The sequence below is a fragment of the Manis pentadactyla genome, chromosome 12, assembly GCF_030020395.1.
Source record: "Manis pentadactyla isolate mManPen7 chromosome 12, mManPen7.hap1, whole genome shotgun sequence".
Lineage (NCBI taxonomy): Eukaryota > Metazoa > Chordata > Mammalia > Pholidota > Manidae > Manis > Manis pentadactyla.
In genome coordinates this window covers 89,001,548-89,022,451 of record NC_080030.1, presented here as the reverse complement: position 1 = coordinate 89,022,451, position 20,904 = coordinate 89,001,548, and the positions used below count along the sequence as shown (strand labels likewise).

Sequence of the window (20,904 nt, the reverse complement as noted above, 5' to 3'; positions counted from 1 at the left end):
CCCCAAAGGTGCGGTGGTTGGCTTGTCATTTTCCTTCTGCAATAAATTAAAATAGAAATTTAGCATTTGTTGTTTTGCCATTTCTTTCCTTTTTTAAAGAAGCTGCGTGTGTGGCTCTGAGTGAGATGAGAGGCCGTGAAGTGCTGCTGCTCGGTGGCTCTGCAGGCGCTGCCCTCAGTCGGTGCAGGTGCCTGTCCACCGTTCAGGGAGGCGACAGCTTTGGCGCGGTCAGCCTGGCGGGCAGCCCCTGGACGTCGTCGTGAGCGTCTGCAGCGCGACAGCACCGTTACTCGCAGCCTTCGCAGGCTTGCTCCAGACACTGCGGCCGGACAGTCGCTCCTGCTCACAACAGCCTGCTTTGACTTCTGCAGCGCCACCACCAGCGGTGCGCCAGGCGGATGTCCTAAGGCCTCTTGCTTTTGTGATGTCAGTCTCTCTTTTTTCTACATATTTTATCCTTTTAAGCTTCCCCCAGTAGTTTTCGCAAGAAAATTGTGCAAATTTGGGAGGAAACATATACATTCACAGGGCAAAGCACGTGGGTCAAGCGGGGAAAGAGAGAAGAGGAGGGACGTGTGCAGGTGTCCCCGAATGGTCCCTACATCAGCTGTTTGGGGTTTACTCGGTGTTTCTAGATAATATAAACAACAGTTACCTTGTGAAAAATTATATATGAGCTACTAAGTTTTTGTGTCTTGGGGATTGTATCTCCTATTTATTCACCATGTAGGAATAAACTGGCACATGACAGACAAGTTTTGTAATTGAAATTACACATGAAGAACTTTTACATCCATACCAGAATTATATATATAGTAAGCACTCAATAAATGTCAGCTAATGATACGAAATGAACCACAGTTTGAACTACTGGCTCAAACACTTTCAGTAGTAGGGCTGAGGTGTGCATGGTGAGATTGTCTGTGGCATAATTAGTGAAGACAGTTAGGTGCCCCCCTGGGGGTGTGAAGTGGGAGGTGGTACCTGCAAGCTCTGGCCCTCAGCCTTCAATACCAGTAGGACTGCAAACAAACCACCCTGCATCTTTGTCTCTCTAGCCTCACATCTGAAAACTGGGGCTACGGAAACCTGCCTTCCTCTGTACCTGCTGCAGGAATCCCTCTTGTGGATTCTAAATGAGAGAGTGAATGAGAAGGTTCCCTGGAAACTACGGAGCACTGTGGAAATGCGCAGTCTTGATGCAGTCCGAGCTAAGGAGCACGAGGCAAAAAGGTGAACATTGTTTGCAGGTGTAAAAAGGGCATTTTCCTTCTTCTCTCGGGAGTGTGGTTCTTGTTTCCTCATTCGCACCTCTGTGGGATGGCTAGCCACATGCCCTCCGTAATCTGATAGCTGGGTGCAGAATTTCTAGGTGTGTGCACGTGTTCCTTTTTGCTTGTGTCAGGGATGTGAAGGGGTAGTATTCCCTTGGGGTCTACTGCAAGCCAAGTCGGGGTGGAGGTGGAGGAGCATTAGAAGCTGTGCCCCTCCCCTCCAATCTCTTCCCTCTGAGGCTATGGATAGTACCTGAAAATTCTTCATGGTTTTTTTTTTTTTTCAGTTTGTGCAGGTAAACAGACATGATGCTAAGGTGGTCATAAAGGCACTTCCCGCACTGTCCTCTGGAACACTCATGCGGGGTAAGTAAGAAAATTACCTATCCCAAGGTCACCATGCTGTGAGGAGGCCCTGTGATGTGCTCTGGCTGACAGTCCCTGCTGAGCTCTGCGTTCAGCCATCGCAGCCCAGGTGCCGGACGTGAGGGTGAAGGAGCCTGTGGATGGTTCCTGTCCCCAGCTGTTGAGTCACCTTCATTGTGTGAGTTTTCCTAACTGAGGTCAGGGATGACCATCCCTGCTGTGCCCTGTTTGATCTCCTGACATAAATGAAGGGTTGCTTTCCACCACCAGTTTTGGAGTGGCTTGGTACCTAGCAGTAGTAATCAGAACCATAGACAGAAGAGGACTACCCCATCTTCCAGGAAGGTTCACATCACTCAACACAAGAGACACATTTAAAGTTGTATGTAAATAACAATAAATACAACATCTGTAACGTTTATATGAACAAAACATGTTAATTTAATCCTTTAAAGGACTGATGCACTTATTCCTAAACCTATGTGCAAACCAAGTGCTGGGTTAACTATTTAAAAATCAAGATTCCAGAGCCCACCCCAGACCATGTTCAGTCAGCTCTCCAGGTATGGGAATCAGCATGTTAGCATTCAAAATCTCTCCAGATACTTAGAGGAACACCTCTGACTAAGAAACATTGACTTAGAAACTCTACACGATCTGTTAATATCAACATACAGTTGGTGTCAAGCTGATAAATTATTGATGAAAATGCAAAATGTGAAAATGTGTGAATCTTAAGGGTTGGTTAAAAGCTGAAGTTGGCATTGCACTGAAGTCTTTCAAAGCATATTTCAGATATGTTAACAAGTTGCCAATTCTGTGTGACTAGTTGAGATGGGAAGGCCAAAGTGTGGCATAATTCGGCAAAAAAAAAACGTTTATTTTTCCAGTGCACTCCTTCTTCCTAATGAGTTAAACTAATTTAGATGGTTATGTGTTGAAGGGTAATGAACCTACAACTGCTGTTATGAGTGAATGAGGAACCTCTCAAAAGATGTTGAAAATAGCAAGTTTTTGAAATGCAGTTGACACAAAACAGTAATGTACCATTTGGAATCTGTCTGAGGCCCTTGGCACATACAAACACACACGGTATTAATGCTTGGGGTGGCCTCTAGGATTCCTGATAGCTCTGTCTCAAGTGTTTTCTCTCCATTTGACAAGCTTGGCTGGTTGCACGGAGGCCGTTCGCAATCACACGTGGTCCTTGTTAGTGCTTCGTCGCTCTGCACCGCAAGGTCTAATACCTGGTTCATTAATTGGATGCTATCAGCAGTCTTGGAGTAGATGTACTGAGAAGGCGAGACCTCTAAATGAAGGCTGAAGGTGTCGTGAGGCAGCACAAAGGCTCTGTTTAGGATACTTCTATTTTATGGTGACTAAAGCTGAATGTGTGGATTTTCCCTAGAGTGGTAGGTGCCTGTTTAATGATTCCCTCTGCTTAATATAATTGGGAAACACCTTCTCCATTTAAAATCCCATGTTTTGAGGATTTCTTAGAGCATGTGGCAAAAAGAAAAAAAAAAGGTAGATATTGACTTTATTTTCTTTGAGCAGTGAGCAGGGAGCTGGAGAGGCTGGTGCGAACTCCCAGTTTGGCCACCTTCACCAGTGATTCGACATTTGGTATAGATTATGAAAAGTAAAGAGATTGGAATTTGGGGAATGTAAGAACTTTATATGGAGAGATTACATTGTTTAAAACATGTCTGGCATAATAAGGGAAATTTGATTTTTCAATTCACGGAGGGAAAGGTGATTAGACTGTTGTGCTCTGGAGAAGCTCAGGACATATCTAGCTACATAAATAAATAATAATGGGTTACACTTGAGCAGGCACACGTGATTCAGCAGCAAAGTAAAAGCTGACTTCATTCAGATATATGTAAAGCAGCAGCTGGCCAACTTGGGAACATGATAATCATAACTCATAGTACTGGGGAATACATGAGGATACCGTCTCAGCCTCATGCATGAAGGAATGTTCTGGACTCTCGCAGGTGGATGTGCTGCTGGCTCACTGGAAGATGGGCTTGGCCTCGGTTGGCCCAAAGGCTTGCAGGGTGAGGTCTCAAGATGCACATGCTCTAGACACTGGAGGAGTCGAATGTTACACTCCCAACAGGGCAATATCACCCTCCAGGGAGAAAATATTGTTCTTTGGGGGCAAACAAATCTTACTTTAAAAAAAAGTGTGTGAAGTACAGATATACATAGAGTACATAAACATATACAGTATCCAGGATTTTTATATTTTAGATATAAGCATTTATGTGAAGCACATTAACAGATACACAGTATATCTGTGGCATTAAAATTTCACTGGGGAGGGTGACTGGGAATAAAAAGTTTAGAAAGGCTCGGGGGGCAGAGAAATAAAGAAACAAGTTTAGAAACATTGTCTAAATGGAGGGGGAAAGTTATTCTTGACACCAAAGTCTGAACAAGTCAAAGCAGTTCCATTGTCTGGAACGTTCTTGTCCAGTTCATGTCCAGAAAGCCATCAGCACATGGGACAGACCATCGGACTCTCACGAGGTGCTCTGTTACTTCCCTCCTGACATCCCCAGCATTCCATGTGTATTTGGACCAATGACTTACTTAGAATGGGGCCTCTATTTAGGGCCCTTCCTTAGAAAATTAGAGGTCTTTCCATCTCCCTGCTTCCCAGGAGATTGCTAAAAATGATGATAGTGCATTTAAACCATTGAATAAAATCCAGAAGGACGTCCTCAGGCCTCTAGCTCCGGTGTACTGAGATCCAGGAGCAGCGGAATGTACGTCTTCCTTCCCCCGCTGGCATCTGCTCGTGAGGGACCACAGCTCCTCCTGCAGACCCTCCTCAGTTATTTCTGGGAGGCCCTAGATGAGTTTCTCTCTGTGTTCCTGGGACGTGGGCTCTTCATGCTTTTCTTCCCTGAAAGTCTGTGTTGGTGTCCTCTGCTTACAGGGAAAGTGAGGGAGGGACTTGCCCCAGACCTGGTGTCGTTCACCCCAGAGGCTCACTAGGCACCCCACTCTTCACTGTGGCCCCAGAGCTGCCTTAGAGAAAGCAACATGGTCCTCCCACCTCTAGGGTGGGCTGGCACAGGTGCTGCATCCTTCTTCCCATGCTCTTCGTCATCTCCATCCCTTTTCCAAATTCTTGGCACAACATGGCTTTCTCCCAATGGGATCCCTATATCCCCAGGTGTCTTGGTCTGTTCTGGTTGCTATAATAAAATGCCTCAAACTGGGTTGCTTATAAAGTACAGAAATGTATTTCATACAGTTCTGGAGACTGAACGCTCAAGATGAGAGCATGTTTGGTTGAGGGTCCTCTTCTGGGTCACAGACTTCTTGTTGTACCTCATGTAGCAAAGTGGGCAGGGAGCTCTGTGGGGTCTCTCTCATAGCATCTCTGATATCACTGATGGGGGCTTCACCCTTGTGACCTGACATAGCTGTATCCACCTCCGAAGCCACTGGGTTAGGATTACAATATGGGAATTTTGGCAGGACAAACACTCAGACCACAGCACCATGTAAATGGGCTTATTCATTATACTCAAGGTGAAGGAATACCCTTGGTTCCACACCCGATCCCCCATCAGCTTAAGCTCCACAAAGACTGCCAGGACCACGGCTGCATGCTCATGATCAGCTGGTAGGTGATGTGACGCTTGGCAGAGGTTCCTGAGCAGGGGACGTCCTGGCTTCAAGGGAACTCACTCATTTGTTAACAGTCAGCCAGTAGTTCCGTGGGTTGCTTTTCCTGGGGGGAAGTGTTGGTAAGTACCCTGGCTCATTTAGTAAACACTAGAGAAAAGGAATGGGAAATGAATTTCTGGGAATTTCTACCAGAGCATAAGAAAAATTTTTAGAGTGTCAAGGCAGAGGCTGGGTGGTAGAGGAGACACCCTGGGGATGGGAAGGGCTGGCTAGGGAAATGAGTGGTTAAGGAACCTCACAGGACCTGGAGAACTACTAACACGGTGATTGTATGTGCAAGGGCCAGCATGCCTCAGTCCTTAAGCACAGGTCTAATCTTCTTTGGTATCATTGGTTTATAGCCCTATGACTCAGTCCATTAGAAGATTTTCTTTGGGAATGAAAACCATCAACAAAATCAAAGTACAAGTTGGGTTATTATTACAATATTCTTATTTGTGCCAGCTTTGATGCACTATATCTTTGTGGAAACACAGGGTTAAACATTGCTTTCTTACTTTCTTTAACTGTGAAATTAACTCATTTGCCCAGCAGCTAGAGAAAACTATCATGACCAAAACGGAATCAGGAAAGAGAATGAATGCATTTTGCCTTTTTCAAGAATGTTATATCTATGCATATCTCCATCTCTGTGGAGCACAGGCATTGACCAATCAGAATGGATGCTTTCTGTAGGTGCCAGGCATTAACCCTTTGCTTGCTAGATTGTGGATGGCTGGGGAGGGAAAGGGTCTAGAAATATTTCAACCTTTTCACGACAGGTACAGCCAAGTTGTTGAGTACTTGCTTATTAACACTTTCCCTTTATTTAGATTTCCTTTTAATTACCTTTTCCTTTCATTAGCTTTTGGTTTGTGTATTATGATTTTGTAAGGGGCTGGAGTGGGAGATAAAAAATGATGGCAGTGTTTTGTTTTTTCTTTACACAGGATATACGGGCAAAGATGGAAACTAGGGTGACCTGGGTTGGGTGAATATGGCCAGGGCCAAGGAAATAATTGCAAGCCAAATGGTCTTGCTGCTGGAGACCTCCTGATTTTTGAAAGCTGTTTCGAGAGTGATTTATTTGCAAAGAGGTACTATAGGAAAGGCTTTTTGTATTTCTGCTGTTGGAGGCCACCCAGTTCAACAGTGTAAAAGTTCCTAGAATCAAGTATAACTCCAGATTCACTGTTTAGTTATTCAAAGACTCATTGGTCCTCCTAAGAGGGTGAATGGAATTAAAAAAAAAAGTAAGGCCTTTTTTATGCTCCATTTAGTTCAAACAGTCCACAAGTGCCAAGGAAACGTTCTCAAGTCCATGTCTTACATGGTAGACAGCTTTGAGTTTGCTGCACTGTGATGTTTATCATTTTGCTGTTTTCATGTTGCTGTTCCTTCTACCGTAATTTTTCTAGAGTAGTAACATGGAACTATTTTATTTCTGAACTTTAATTAAATCTGAGAGATTGAAAAGTATAATGATACTTCTTTTCTCAGAGTTGTACTGCAAGGTCTTGTCTTTTATCTTACAACTGTTGGAGTCATATATATGTTTATGGTTTGAAGCAGAACAGAAGTATTATTCATGGTTCAATTAAGGTAAGAAATTCCATTCCTTTTCTTACAGCAAGTGCTGTAGTACCCAGCTGGATCCCACCTGTGAATACTGGGGAGAGTGGTTCTGGTAACAACATTTCCTTCTGTGGGCCACCCACTCCTTCAGCATCAGTGCCAATCCTTATTCATTATTTTTCCCCCAAATCATCACTTCTGTCAAAAGTTAGCTTTGCCCATTTAAATTCACTCTACTGAATGCCTCACACTTAGAATCCTTTTAGCAAGTAGTTGGTACCATAGCAAATGGTGATTATAGATTTTTTTCTTGTTAGACTTTGTCCTTCAGAAATAAGTCTCCTATATCAGTTCATTCATTCACTCATTCATTTATTCAACAGATATTTCTTGAGTGTCTGGTATGTGCAACAAGTCTAATATAGTAAGGACTGTATAATTAATTACTGGGTGAATGAGTGAAAGAATGAATAAATTAAAATGAGACCTTAAGGATGAGCAGATGTTTCACTGATAAAATCTGGGTGGGGAGTACTTACAGCTCTCCAAATATTATGGTATCTTTGAATCTCTTGAGCCCAGCAGTACCTTGTGCCAAGAAGGTACTCAATAAATGAGAATAAGTAATCTAGAAATGAGTACCGTGACCAGGCACTGTGCTGTGTGTGTTAGGGGTGGGGTGGGCGGGTGCCAAGGATGTAGTGTGGGGCAGGGAGGAGCTTCTCCCAGCCCTCTCTCCAGACACCGTGGACTCTCCCCAGTGCTCCCCCTCCCTGCAGCCCTGCTTCTTCTCAGCAGCTATCCTTAGCTGCCTCTTTTCAGACAAACTGAGTCCATGGGCATGAACTTCAGCTTCTCTCTCTCTGTGGATTTCCTTTCTGTGCCTTCTCACTCCCCAACCTTACCACTGACCTTAAAGGCATCTCTTCCCTCTCTCCAGACTGATTTCCCCACCTGTGCTCTTGATCAGATCTTCTTGTAACTCTTTCAACACCATGCTCAAACTGTTGGAACAAAAGGAATCCTTGTTATTCCACCTCTTTTTATAAGGCTTTGGTGGAACTTGACTTTGTCAACTTTGTCTTTAGTCTTGAGATGCTCTTCAGTCTCAGAGATGCTTTCTGCGATAGTATAGCCTCCTGGTCTTCCTCTAGTTGGTGAATATTCTGTTCTTCTCAGTCTCTTGTGTTGGCTCCTCCTTGTCCACTTGCCCCTAGAAAGGGAAGTTTAATATCTTAGGGTTATCTCTGGGCTGCCTCTCTATTTGTCCTAGTGAAGATGAAAGAAAAGGTGGCATGAGAAGAAAACAGATTCATTTCCAAATCTGAGGATGTGCAGGCTCCTGAGCCCAAGTCTGTTTAGTAACTCTGAAGATGTCTGCTGATCCCTAGTAAAGCCCCAGGAATAAACTCGGTACCTCTTTCTAGTTGGCAGAGTAAAAGGCAGTTGGGGTAGAGATGAAAATTTGTGTTAGTTAGGAAGGCTTGACTCTTTCTAAAGGTGCTGTGCAATTTGCTAATAAAACCACTGAACTAAGAGCAAAACTCCTGGGCCAGGTGGCTTCACCACTGAATTTTATCAAACATTTAGTGAAGACCTAATACCCATTCTCCTTAAAGTTTTCCAAAAAATAGAAGAGAAGGGAATACTTCCAAACTCATTCTATGAGGCTAGCACCACTCTAATACCAAAAGAAGGCAAAGACACCACAAAAGGAAAATTACAGACCAATATCCCTGATGAACATAGATGCAAAAATACTCAACAAAATATTAGCAAACCGAATTCAAAAATACATCAAAAAGATCATCATGATCAAGCAGGATTTATTCCAGGGATGCAAGGATGGTACAACATTCGAAAATCCATCAACATTTTCCACAACATCAACAAAAAGGACAAAACCATACGATCATCTCCATAGATGCTGAAAAAGCATTTGACAAAATTCAACATCCATTCATGATAAAAACTCTCAATAAAATGGGTATAGAGGGCAAGTACCTCAACATAGTAAAGGCCATATATGACAAACCTACAGCCAACATTATACTTAACAGTGAGAAGCTGAAAGCTTTTCCTTTAAGATTGGGAACAAGACAAGGATGTCCACTCTCCCCACTTTGATTCAACATAGTATGAGAGGTCCTAGCCACGGCAATCAGACAACACAAAGAAATAAAAGGCATCCTGATGGCAAGGAAGAAGTCAAACTGTCCCTGTTTGCAGATGACAAGATATTGTACATAAAAAACCCTAAAGAATCCACTCCAAAACTACTAGATCTAATATTCAAATTCAGCAAAGTTGCAGGATACAAAATTAATACACAGAAATCTGTGGCATTCCTATACACTACCAATGAACTAGAAGAGAGAGAAATCAGTAAAACAATTCCATTCACAATTGCATCAAAAAGAATAAAATACCTAGGAATAAACCTAACCAAGGAAGTGAAAGACCTATACTCTGAAAACTACAAGACACTCATGGGAGAAATTAAAGAAGATACCAATAAATGGAAACACATCCGTGCTCATGGATAGGAAGAATTAATATTGTCAAAATGTCCATCCTGCCTAAAGCAATCTACAAATTCAATGCAATTTCTATCTACAAATACAATACAATGCAAATTCTATAATACCAACAGCATTCTTCAAAGAAACTAGAGAAAATCGTCATAAAATTCATATGGAACCACAAAAGACCTCGAATAGCCAAAGCAATCGTGAGAAGGAAGAATAAAGCTGGGGGAATTATGCTCCCCAACTTCAAGCTCTACTACAAAGCCACAGTAATCAAGACAATTTGGTAATCAAGACAGTTTGGTACTGGCACAAGAACAGACCCATAGACCAATGGAATAGACTAGAGAGTCCTGATATAAACCCAACCATATATGGTCAATAAATATATGATAAAGGAGCCATGGACATACAATGGGGAAATGACAGCCTCTTCAACAGCTGGTGTTGGCAAAACTGGATAGCTACATGCAAGAGAATGAAACTGGATTATTGTTTAACCCCACACAGAAAAGTAAAATCAAAATGGATTAAAGACTTGACTGTAAGTCATGAAACCATAAAACTCTTAGAAGACAACATGGGCAAACATCTCCTGAATATAAGCATGAGCAAATTCTTCCTGAACCCATCTCCTCGAGAAAGGTAAACAAAAGCAAAAATGAACTCATGGGACTACATCAAACTAAAAAGTTTTTGTACGGCAAAGGACATCATCAACAAAACAAAAAGGCATCCTACAGTATGGGAGAATATATTTATAAATGACATATCTGACAAGGGGTTAACATCCAAAATATATAAAGAACTTACACACCTCAACACCTAAAAAGCAAATAACCCGATTAACGAATGGGCAGAGGGATATGAAGAGACAGTTCTCCAAAGAAGAAATTCAGATGGTCAACAGACACATGAAAAGATGCTCCACATCACTAATCATCAGGGAAATGCAAATTAAAACCACAATGAGATATCACCTCACACCAGTAAGGATGGCCAGCATCGAAAAGACTAAGAACAACAAATGCTGTGAAGATGCGGAGAAAGGGGAACCCTCCTACACTGCTGGTGGGAATGTAAGCTAGTTCAACCATTGTGGAAAGCAGTATGGAGGTTCCTCAAAAAACTAAAAATAGAAATACCACTGGACCCCAGAATCCCACTCCTTGGAATATACCCAAAGAATACAACTTCTCAGATTCAAAAAGACATATGCACCCCTATGTTTATCACAGCACTTTTTTACAATAGCCAAGATATGGAAGCAACCTAAGTGTCCAACTGTAGATGAATGGATAAAGAAGATATGGTACATATATACAATGGAATACTATTCAGCCATAAGAAAGAAACAAATCCTACCATTTGCAACAACATGGATGGAGCTGGAGGACATTATGCTCAGTGAAATAAGCCAGGCGGAGAAAGAGAAGTACCAAATGATTTCCCTCATTGTGGAGTATAACAATGAAGCAAAACTGAAGGAACAAAATGGCAGCAGACTCACAGACTCCAAGAATGAACTAGTGGTTCCAAAGGGGAGGGGTGCGGGAGGGCAGGTGGGGAGAGAGGGAGAGGGGGACTGAGGGACAGTGGCTGCATTGGGGTATGGGTGGGGACTTGATAATATGGGTAAATGTAGTAGCCACATTGTTTTTTTATGTGAAATCTTCATAAGAGTGTGTATCAATCATACCTTAAAAAAAAAATGCTGAACTTATTTTAGCAAAGCCATAGATTAGCCAGACTGTGGTTTTATAGGTTTAATGTAATTTTAGTATCATTTATTATAATCTATCTCTTAAAGTTTTTGTCTTTGAGAAACTTCAGAAGAAATCAAGTAGGAAAATATTAGGCATACAAGAAGTGGAGGCGAAATTTTCAATGGGAATTTTACAGTAAAGAGTAAGTTGGACGCAAGTTTCAACTTTGTTCTCAAATTAATTTTACTCTGAGTTTCTAGAGTAACAAACCTGTCTGGCTTTGTAAAATGTCAAGGTGTAGGCAAGCAGTCAAACTCCCTAATCCTGTCAGGTTTCCTCCCTTAAACAGCAAAAAAACTTGGTGGGGCTGCTAATTTAGAAATTAGTGTGACTTTGAAGTGGAGTTCCTATTGATCCTACTAAACCTCTACTTGAGGAGAATTGCCACCACCTATTCGCTGAGGTTTAAAATGTTACAATAGCCCCAGTGCCACTCATTGGAACCACTAGAAAAATCTGCTCTTACCGTCAGGGCTCCTTCCTGACAGCACAGAACTTGTACCTCTCCCATCAAGGACTCTCATGCCATGTTGCAGGAGTTCCTTTGAATCCATCAGTGGAAAATCTCGTGTGTGTAAGGATTCCCAGGGGTCATTTCGCCCACCTAGCTTCCCTCTCAGGAATCCATTCACTGGTCCAGAAAAGCCAAGCATGTCCTTATCTGAGAGTTGAAACAATCTAGGGTTTTCCAGGACCTTTGCAGACATTAAACTACATTAACTTGATTTTATGGTTTTTAATCTCCGTCTGACACCCAGGATGCTCACATCAGTTTGAGAGGCGTAATGGCACCTGAGTAGGCCTCCCCACAAGCCTTGATGGTGCTTAGCCACCCAGGCCTAGTGCCTGTACTCTCCATGGGCTCCTTAGACACTGATGTGTGTACCGTAAGGCTGACTGGTTTGTTTATAGTGAGAAATGTCTCTGCTCGAAGCTGGGTTCTTGGAAGTTGGCAAGTATTTTCACTCCTGAAGGTTGCGTGGTAGATACGGAATGAGCACCATGAGAATCAGGATCATGCAGGAGTGTTTTTTTTCAGGCCATGGGGTGACCAATGGATGGTTTCCCTTTAGTCCTCAGACTTACTCCTTTTTATAATTCAATTTCCTACCTTAAAAGAACTGAATCAACCTTGACAAATTCTTGCTCTTTAGTTCAAGAGGAGTTAGTTTACATGATTTCTTCAGGTATGTTGATGGCACTGAAAAGATTTCTTTCATATTTCATCAAGACTGAATTATTTTTTCCAGCTCCCCTCCTTCTGTTTTTGATGTGGAAGACATAAGCCTTCTGCAGATACCAGATGTCATTTGCCATATGTCGCTTTGAGCCAATTTAACTCTTGTGATTCAGGGGTTCTTAACATCCCATGCACAGCTACAGCTTATGTTTGCAACTTTTAATTAAAGTGAATTAGAGTATATTTTCTTTTGAGAATTCTACAACACAATTGGCAATAGTAAGATACTGAAAACAGGCTAGAAAATGTCTGCCTCAGAATAATTACAAACTGATAGAAAACTTTTTCATTTGGGAAACTCAAAAGGGATGTTGAAACTTGTTAAATGATGTAACAGAAGAGAATAACACGTTTATAATAGCAAAGTAATCAAAGAGAAAGTGTCAAGTCACAGATGAGAAAACCTATAAAACATCCTGGGAAATACAAAAGTGGACTTGATTAAATGGAAATGTATACCAAGCTCTTGGGTAACAAAACTCAACATCTTGTCTTTCACATAGATGTCAGATAGATGTTAATCCTAAGGTAACTTATAAATGTAATGCAATTCCAATAAAAATATCATAACATTCTGTAAAGAAGAGCAAAGCAGCAAGAATATCCAGGAAACCCCTGGGAAAGAAGAGCAACGAGAAAGGTGAATTCTATCAGAATATTAAAACATACTATAAAGCTTCTATAATTAAAAGAGTGTTGTGGTGGTTCACGGAGAGTGGAGCAGTATAAACACTACTTGTAAATGGATATGAAGAAAAGGCAACATCTGAGTTCACTGGGGAAAAGATAGGCTTTATTTATTTTGTTAATTTGAATAGGATAATGAACACCCATATAACCTTTCCAAAGTCCTGTACCCCTTTTCTCTCCGTGTGTGAGTGCACGCACACACAGACACACACACACACACACAGACACACACACACACACACACAAACACATACTACTCTTTCGAAAACTGATAAAAAGAATCAAGCATTTTATTGTCTTTTCTGTGCAAGGTGTACCTCAAAGTAATTAAATAGTTAAAGAAGGACCCATTCTCTTTAAAGAAGTATTCAAGCTAAACAAAAAAATAGAGAGAGTATCTCAGTTTTGCAACCACTAACGAAACAAGTAATTCAGGCAATGATCTGAAATGGCTGCTAACATCATAAAAAGGGGAACAACTAGATGTGATGTGCTTGCTGACACCTGTATTTAATCACTCACAAAGCATTTTTGTCAAAAACAAACTTGAATGTAATTAAGCCTCTAGATCTAACTAATAATTTACAGGAAGAAACAGGGGAAGAGTGACATGTTAAGTGACACCATGGGGAGGCAAGCAGAAAATTCAGAATGTGAGAAATGATTCAGGAAAGAAAACCCTGTTTTCTTCAATAATAAATTGCAAGAGAAAGAGAGAGAGTGACACAGGTTGAGATATGAGATATATCAATTGTAATATATGGGCCTCCACCTGAGCAAGTGATAAAACAATACTGTGGGACAATCAGGGAAGTTTGGTTACTGACTGGATATTTGATCATATTAAGCAATTAGTAAAAAAATATGTTAATGGTTGTATAAAAAAGAGCCCTTGCCTTTTAAAGATTCAGACTGAAATGTTTATAGATGAGATTCTATGATGTCTGGGATTTACCTAAAGGAATCCAGTGTTGGTGGAATGGAAAAGGTGAGTTACAGATGAAACATGATTGGCCGAAGGTTGATAACCATTGAGATAGGTGGTGGGTGAAAGGCTTATTATTAGTCTCTCTAGTTTTGTATGTTTGCTATTGTCCATAAGAGAAGAAAATAGGTATACTTAGAAGAAGGAGTGCCTCTCGCCCACAGATGTGATGAAAGCATGGAACACAGTGGCTTTTTCTTTATGAAACGAGAAGCCTAGCTGCCATTGTGGAGCTTTCCTAGTACTATGAAGAGGGCAGGTGTTTCCTCTAGAAATGGTTACAGGCTTTCGTGGAGGTGTTACATGTGCTTGGTCACTTCTAGCTCAAATGTGTCCCTTCAAGGACACCGAGAGCAGCGCTAATGATTTTGGATCCAAGGTTGTCCCTTGCAGCCTGCTCCCAGAAGGCTGCATCAGGAGATTAAGAGTGCCCAGAGGCCCTCAGCTGTGCCTTGTCTGCGAACTCAGAGTGTGAAATGCGTGTGGCGCTCTCTGCTTCCGTTCCAGAAGTATTTCTGACTCCCCTCTGTGTAGTCTGTCAGAGGCTGATCAGGTGCTGAATGGGGGTCAGGTGGACCCCTTACCAGGAGCCATGCTAAGAACTCCATCTCATTTTGCTGAGTGAGGCTGTCAACTGGGATTGGTTTCCTGAAGGGAAAAGTATATTTCCCTTTACCATTTCCAGAGCCGTCGTTCCCACCAGTGGTATTTTAATTGCATACCAAGCAGCTGTCTGCATAGTTTGTTGCCCAACATGTCTAAATTTGTCCCCAAATGATTCCAGACCATTTTCTCTTTCAGCAGTGGAACAAAGTATTTTAAAGGAAGATGTGTTGCACAGACATATATCAGGGTGAGGTCGCTAACTGTCTGGAACTGATACAGTGATTCTAACTTATTTTGACATCAAAAATTAGATTTCTTGAAATGGTACAGTTCCTTCTTTCACACATTTGGAGGCAATATTAAGATTATGGGAGAGATAAATCATTGCTATGTTAAGTTGAGAAAATTTTGTCAACTTTAGACTATTTCTCTTCAGACAACATAGTCTAGAAATAAAACTGGATATGTTGATCTCACCCTATTTTATTATCTGTTCCCATGGGTACTGGGGGCATATTCCCACAAATGGAAGTTCTCAAAATGTTTTCTGGGCCTGACTTGACTTGAGAAATAAGGCTTAAAGCTATTGGATTGGGTCTGGGTTAGGGAGTGGGGGGCTAGTTCAGAACCAGAATCCAGACCCTTTCTACTCACCCTGGTTGAATCTATTAATGTTGGCTATGCCTATCACTAGCTCTGTCACATTCAGAGCTTTTTTTTAACCACCCAGCAAGTCTGTCCAGAAAGCATGAATGTAGAATGGAGGATAGTGGCCTAACTCAAGCGGGTGGATGGTCACTTGTCAAAACCTGTGTCTCGATTTGTGATCAGAGCTGAATCCACTGAAGTGTCTGGAATTCCATTCTGAGCCTGTGTTATTTCTGGATTTTTCCATCATAGATGCATCATTTCAACTTGGAGAAAGAGTAAATGCAAAGAAATCCTCATGTATTTTGAAACACTGTGCTCTTGTGATGGAGATACCACATCATCAAAGTGCTTCAATACCTGATTTTTAAAAAAGCAGAATTTCATGGCCAAAAGTAATGAAATGGATACAAGTTCAAAACCATTCATTTAGTTCACAAACATTGTGGAGGTTTTAACAATCTGTAACACTGGGCCAAATGTAAGGAAACCAAGGAAGATGAAGTTTCTTTTTCGGAGAGTTCTCAGTGGAAGAAACTTGACAGTTATAAAACTGAATTGGGTGTGCATGGACTTGATATCAGAGAATCTGAGTCGGAGCCACACAGGAGCGCTGATGGCCGAAGCGGGTCAGAGGGGGCCGTGTGCAAGATCAAGCGCTCACACTGAGCCCTGGAGAACTGGTCGGAATGGGAAAGCTCGTTTTCCTGGAACACCACGCTGCTCATTCATTTACATTTTGTCCATGGCTGCCATCCCACTGCGAGGGCAGAATTAAATGGTTACAACAGAGCCTGAAATACTTACTAGCTGGCCCCCCCACAGAAATGTTTGCCAGTCTCTGTCTTAGGTGATTCTAAGAAGCTTGGCCCTTTGAGAAGTTGCAATAGGAACGCATGATCTTAATTTAGACTAAGCTTTTGTTGGTGCCATATAACCATACAGAGAAATGATGCTTTTCTTGGGCTGTGCTTCCATGAAGCATGATGTGAGGGGAGGACCAGGAGGCCTCTTATCTCTGTTTACTTCCTCACTGGCCTGCCGTCCCTTTTTCAATGCCTGTCAAGTTAAAATCATTGATCTCCCTTCTTGAAACACTGATGTGGCCATTGTCAGGCCTCAGCACTGTCACATTATCTATCAGGTGAGTCATCGGAGAAGACAACCTTGAGGAGGTTGGGCACCAGATAAGTTTCAGCTGGTCTGGAGAATAAGAGTTGTGAAGAGGCGTGCAGGGGGGATGATCAGCAAGGGGATCTGTGGTGTGCCATCACTTCATGTTAGTTTGTAAGGTGGATGGTTAGGAGGTGATTTCTACTAAAGCCCTCGACTAGCAATTTAGTATACCTACCTTCAGATGGGCACTGGTTCTGACCGCCTGGACTGACCAGCTGCTATATGGCTTTCTATAAAAGGTGTGCATACAGAGGAAGGGCAGTGTAGTTCCTGACTCAATTTTGCTTTTTATATGAAAATGAACATGTTATTATTAAAGCTTCTAACTGTTTCAATCCCAGGTATAACTAAAACTAATTCACCCTGAATCTTAAAACCTGGATTTTTTCACTCTTAAGGCTGTGTGTGTGTAGTCTTTGAATAAGTTACTCAGAGAAGTTATGCTGTTGACTTTCTTCTAGTCTATTTTTTTCAAATGAGGTAGTTTGTCAGAGTCATCTGGAAGTTTTTCCTGAGCTACACGTGCTGTGATACCTCCCTGATATCACATTATTCCTACCAAGGCAACACAAGGCAGTCACTGATCACCTGGAGTGAAGCTTGTGTTCTGTGCAATGAGAACAGCACATGCAGAGAGCAGGACGGTGGAGAGGATGCATATGGCGGGTGGGTAAGGAAGTAAGTAGAGTCATTCAGCATTTGACACCAAATTATTTATTGAGCATCTACTACATGCTAGGCTCTGTTGTAGGCATTAGGGTTATGGTGGTGAACAAGGTTGATAAGCTCCTGTTTTTAGAGAGCCTGGGGAGGTCAGTAATTAAACAGTTAATAAAAAATAAGATAACTTCAGACAAATATAACTGCAAGAGGATGTGCCAGAGTGATTAGGAGTCAGGATAATTTAGTGTGCTACTTCTCTCAGGGCTTTTACATAGAAAAAGTTGATTGTTTATAGGATTGAAAATTGCAATATTTCCTCTAATTACGTTATTTTAGAGGAAGTTTTATGTTATAGTGAAGAGTCCTTTAGACCGTTTCTCAGATCACTAAACATCAGATTGTTCTTGCAATGGGAATGAATGCAGGCATAGACAGTGTCTGATAAGAGAAAAAGGGGGGGAATAAAGATGTTAGGGAAAGAAAGAGGAGGAAGAGTGTGGCAGAAAGAGTAAGAGGTCAGGTGTGTATTGTGGAGTGGATTATCATAATCATGGTTGCATTTTTTTGAGTGCTTATCATCAGTCAGGCACCATGCTAAGTGATTTAGATATATTAACTTTATCTTCACTACAACCCTTTGAGGTATCACCTCATTTTGCACATATGGAAACTGAGGCAGAGAGAGATTTTGATGCCATGTCCAAGAGCTTAAATCCGGAGGTGATGTCTCCACAGTCCAAACTCTTGAGTGTGAGTTTCATTGCTGCTGTCAGTGACCTTGGGTGGCTCAGGGGCTTGCTTGACCTATGGTGCACAGGGAGCTGGGAGACTCATCTTTGCAGTTCTGTGGCCCTCTCAAACTTGTGATTTCACAAAAACAATTTTAGCCTTTCTAGTGTCATAGTTTGGGCTCAATTGTCTTTTGCCTCCTAGAGATGTCACCCAGACATACTTGGAGGATTTGGGAGAGTGGGTAAAATTGCAATATTTCCAGAATCTCTAGCTTGGCCTTAGTGCATCTCCACATCAATAGGTGTTTCCAAAGGGTGGAGAGAAGTAGTCCATCTCCATATGAATATGTAATTACAAGGGCCAGTGAGGGCTTATCTGGACCAGAGAGGTTGGTGGGGTCTCTTCTGCAGCTGGGTCACAAGTGACCCGGGAGAGCAGAAGTGGAAGACTGTTTGTAAGAAATAATGGGTTTCTCCCACTTAATTTCTCCCTTTGACTGATTTTGGTTTCAAAGGTATTTTGCCCTGGGTCTTTCCCTCCGGAGTTACAGGGAGAAAGTCAAAACCCAACATAGGGTGCATCAGAGTCTGTTCTGTGGGCCCTTGTGGGACACATGTGGCCTGATTTATCTCTCAGTCCATACTTGGACCACTGGGATGGCCTGTGAAAACCCTGGTGCTGTAGAGTCAGGGAATTGAAGCCCAGAAAGAAACATGAGGAATTCCATCTGTGACATCATGAGGACGAGAATCTGGAGACAAATTCCAGTGGCCTTTAGGAAAGGTGACTTTCTTGGGTCACTCATTCCCAGTGGATGTGGGTCGTCAGCACATTCTTTTCCTCTAAGTTTAATACTTACTGTGACTGCATTAAAGATGAAAAGTACCTGTTCTCATCCTTAATGTACTTGAACTCATTTCAGAATTTTCACTTATTTAGTCTAAATACTCACCTTCTTTTTAACACAAAGGTTTTTCCAGACTCTCTGTGGGACCTCTGTAGTGTTCCTTCAAGCCTGAACAAAGTATTTTGGGGAGGGTTATGTGATGGACACGAATTTTCTTTGATTCTCTTGCTCAGTTTACAAAATAGTCCTGGAACTGTAATCTGATATTTGTATATTAATTACAGCAAAATTGTTTCTTTGTATGGAGATGAACATTGATTTGGATAATGGGAGACAACAAAAACCATAATAACATTTTTAATATAATGCCACATTGGGGACAAGGCTGGGTTGGGCAGCAGAGGCCCAAGACCTGGCCGTTGCTCCTGGTCACCACTGAACTAGCAGCTTCAATAGTGGAGCTTACGTACACCTTGGTCTACTTGAAACGAAAGGTTTGGATTAGATGTTTTGTAAGTTCTTTCCACTCTAAATAATCAGGGACTCTAAACTCTTAGAAAAAAGTTTGGTGATTCTCAGGAGCTGGGAGAAAGGAGGAAAGGGGAGCTGCTAACGAGTGTGGAGTTTCGGTTTTGTAGATGAAAAAGTTCGAGAGATGTGTTGCAGAGCCATGTGAAAATAGTTAACGCTACTGTACTGTGGACTTAAAAATGGTTAAAATGGTAAATGTTATGCTGTTTTTTTTAAAGCAAAATTAAGTATCAAGTACTCTAGTGGACTTGTATGTTTTACATCTGAGTAAGAATGTTCTTTTTAAAAAAAGAAGTACACTGAAATTATAAGTCATCTATCCTGAAATCTACTTGAACTTGATCCCCCTACTCCAGAGCACACTGCCTCTCTCTTACTAGAAGTCTCCATTAGAATTGTCCCTTCTGAGTGAATTTTTATGTCAAGGAAGTTGTTACAGTGCTTAAAGTGAAGAACGCTTGACTGGATTCACTTATCTTCAAGAACTTTTCCTTCATGATGAGCCTGGAAAAATTTAGAATTTATCTCCAACATGGGAAATATTATCCTGCAATAGCCTTCCTCAAAGCTTGTCCTTCAAAGCCAGAGAGTTGGCAAAGGCTTACATTTGGTTTTTGAGCAAAGAGAACTGAAGTGATTGCTGCTTCTGTTCACAGTGTGTGCCTGAAGGAGGTCCTCCACATGGCTGTTTCAATGCCTTTCCTTCATGATTGGGTCCCCTGTGTTGACATGGTGACTGCGAGGCGAGCAGAGCTGCTTTGTGAACATCAGAGCATCTAAATCTAGTGGGGACAAGGGTGCTTTGAGGTGGGTCGGACTGAATGCTCTGAGCAGGAGCAGATGTCTGCTTCACTCCCAGAAATCTCCACCCCACCCTTTTCCCTAAACTGTCTTTATTTATTTATTTGGTGCCAGCAATATTTCTCCATTGCACATGTTGATGCAGAATACATTAGTGCTGCTGAGGCTCCAGAAAGTTTTAGAAAGGAAAACTTTCTACTAAACATTTAGAAAATCAAGATTACTGTCTGCTAAAAAGACACACAAAACAGAGATTCCACAAAGGGACAAATGCCCACAGCAAAGTGGACTTTGTTGGGCTGCTTCTCCTGTTGGGATGTCGCCATCCCCGCCTCACCTCCTGTAGCTTGTGGATGCTGTGGACTGACTTGGGGCACAAACTGACACCACGTGTTTCCCCTATGGCAGCCCCTGCTTCCTAATCGCTCCGGGGCAGAAGAGATGCAGTGCTTGGTGGGCATGTGGCTTTGCGCTGGTGTGTGTGGAGGGGTGGTGGGATGGATTCTCCAGCTGAAATCAATAAAATCCACATCGGAAGAATTATTTGCAAAGTTGGATGATGGTTTGACAGTCCCAAAATGCTCACACAATTCCTGCAGCTGTGCAGTCTTTAAAAAAAAAAAAGAAAAACAAGTTTCATGGGAAAAAAATAGACAATTGTCTGAATTCCTCTTTCCACTCCCACCCCTTGTCTGACTCTCGGAACATGATCATAACAGCTCACTTCTCAGTGATATTAATTCATTAATCATGCAAATGGCCCTGTTCATATATCTCTGAGGTTGG

The 20,904-nt window shown here is 41.9% G+C and overlaps 1 long non-coding RNA gene across 1 annotated transcript; it reads left to right on the top strand.

Moving 5' to 3' along the window:
• The first annotated feature begins 1,058 nt into the window (after nucleotides 1-1,058).
• LOC130679859 (uncharacterized) lies at nucleotides 1,059-18,829 on the top strand. Its single transcript, XR_008992828.1, has 3 exons — nucleotides 1,059-1,233; nucleotides 1,562-1,640; nucleotides 15,621-18,829. It is a non-coding gene; the product is annotated as an uncharacterized LOC130679859 (long non-coding RNA).
• Nucleotides 18,830-20,904: the final 2,075 nt, after the last annotated feature.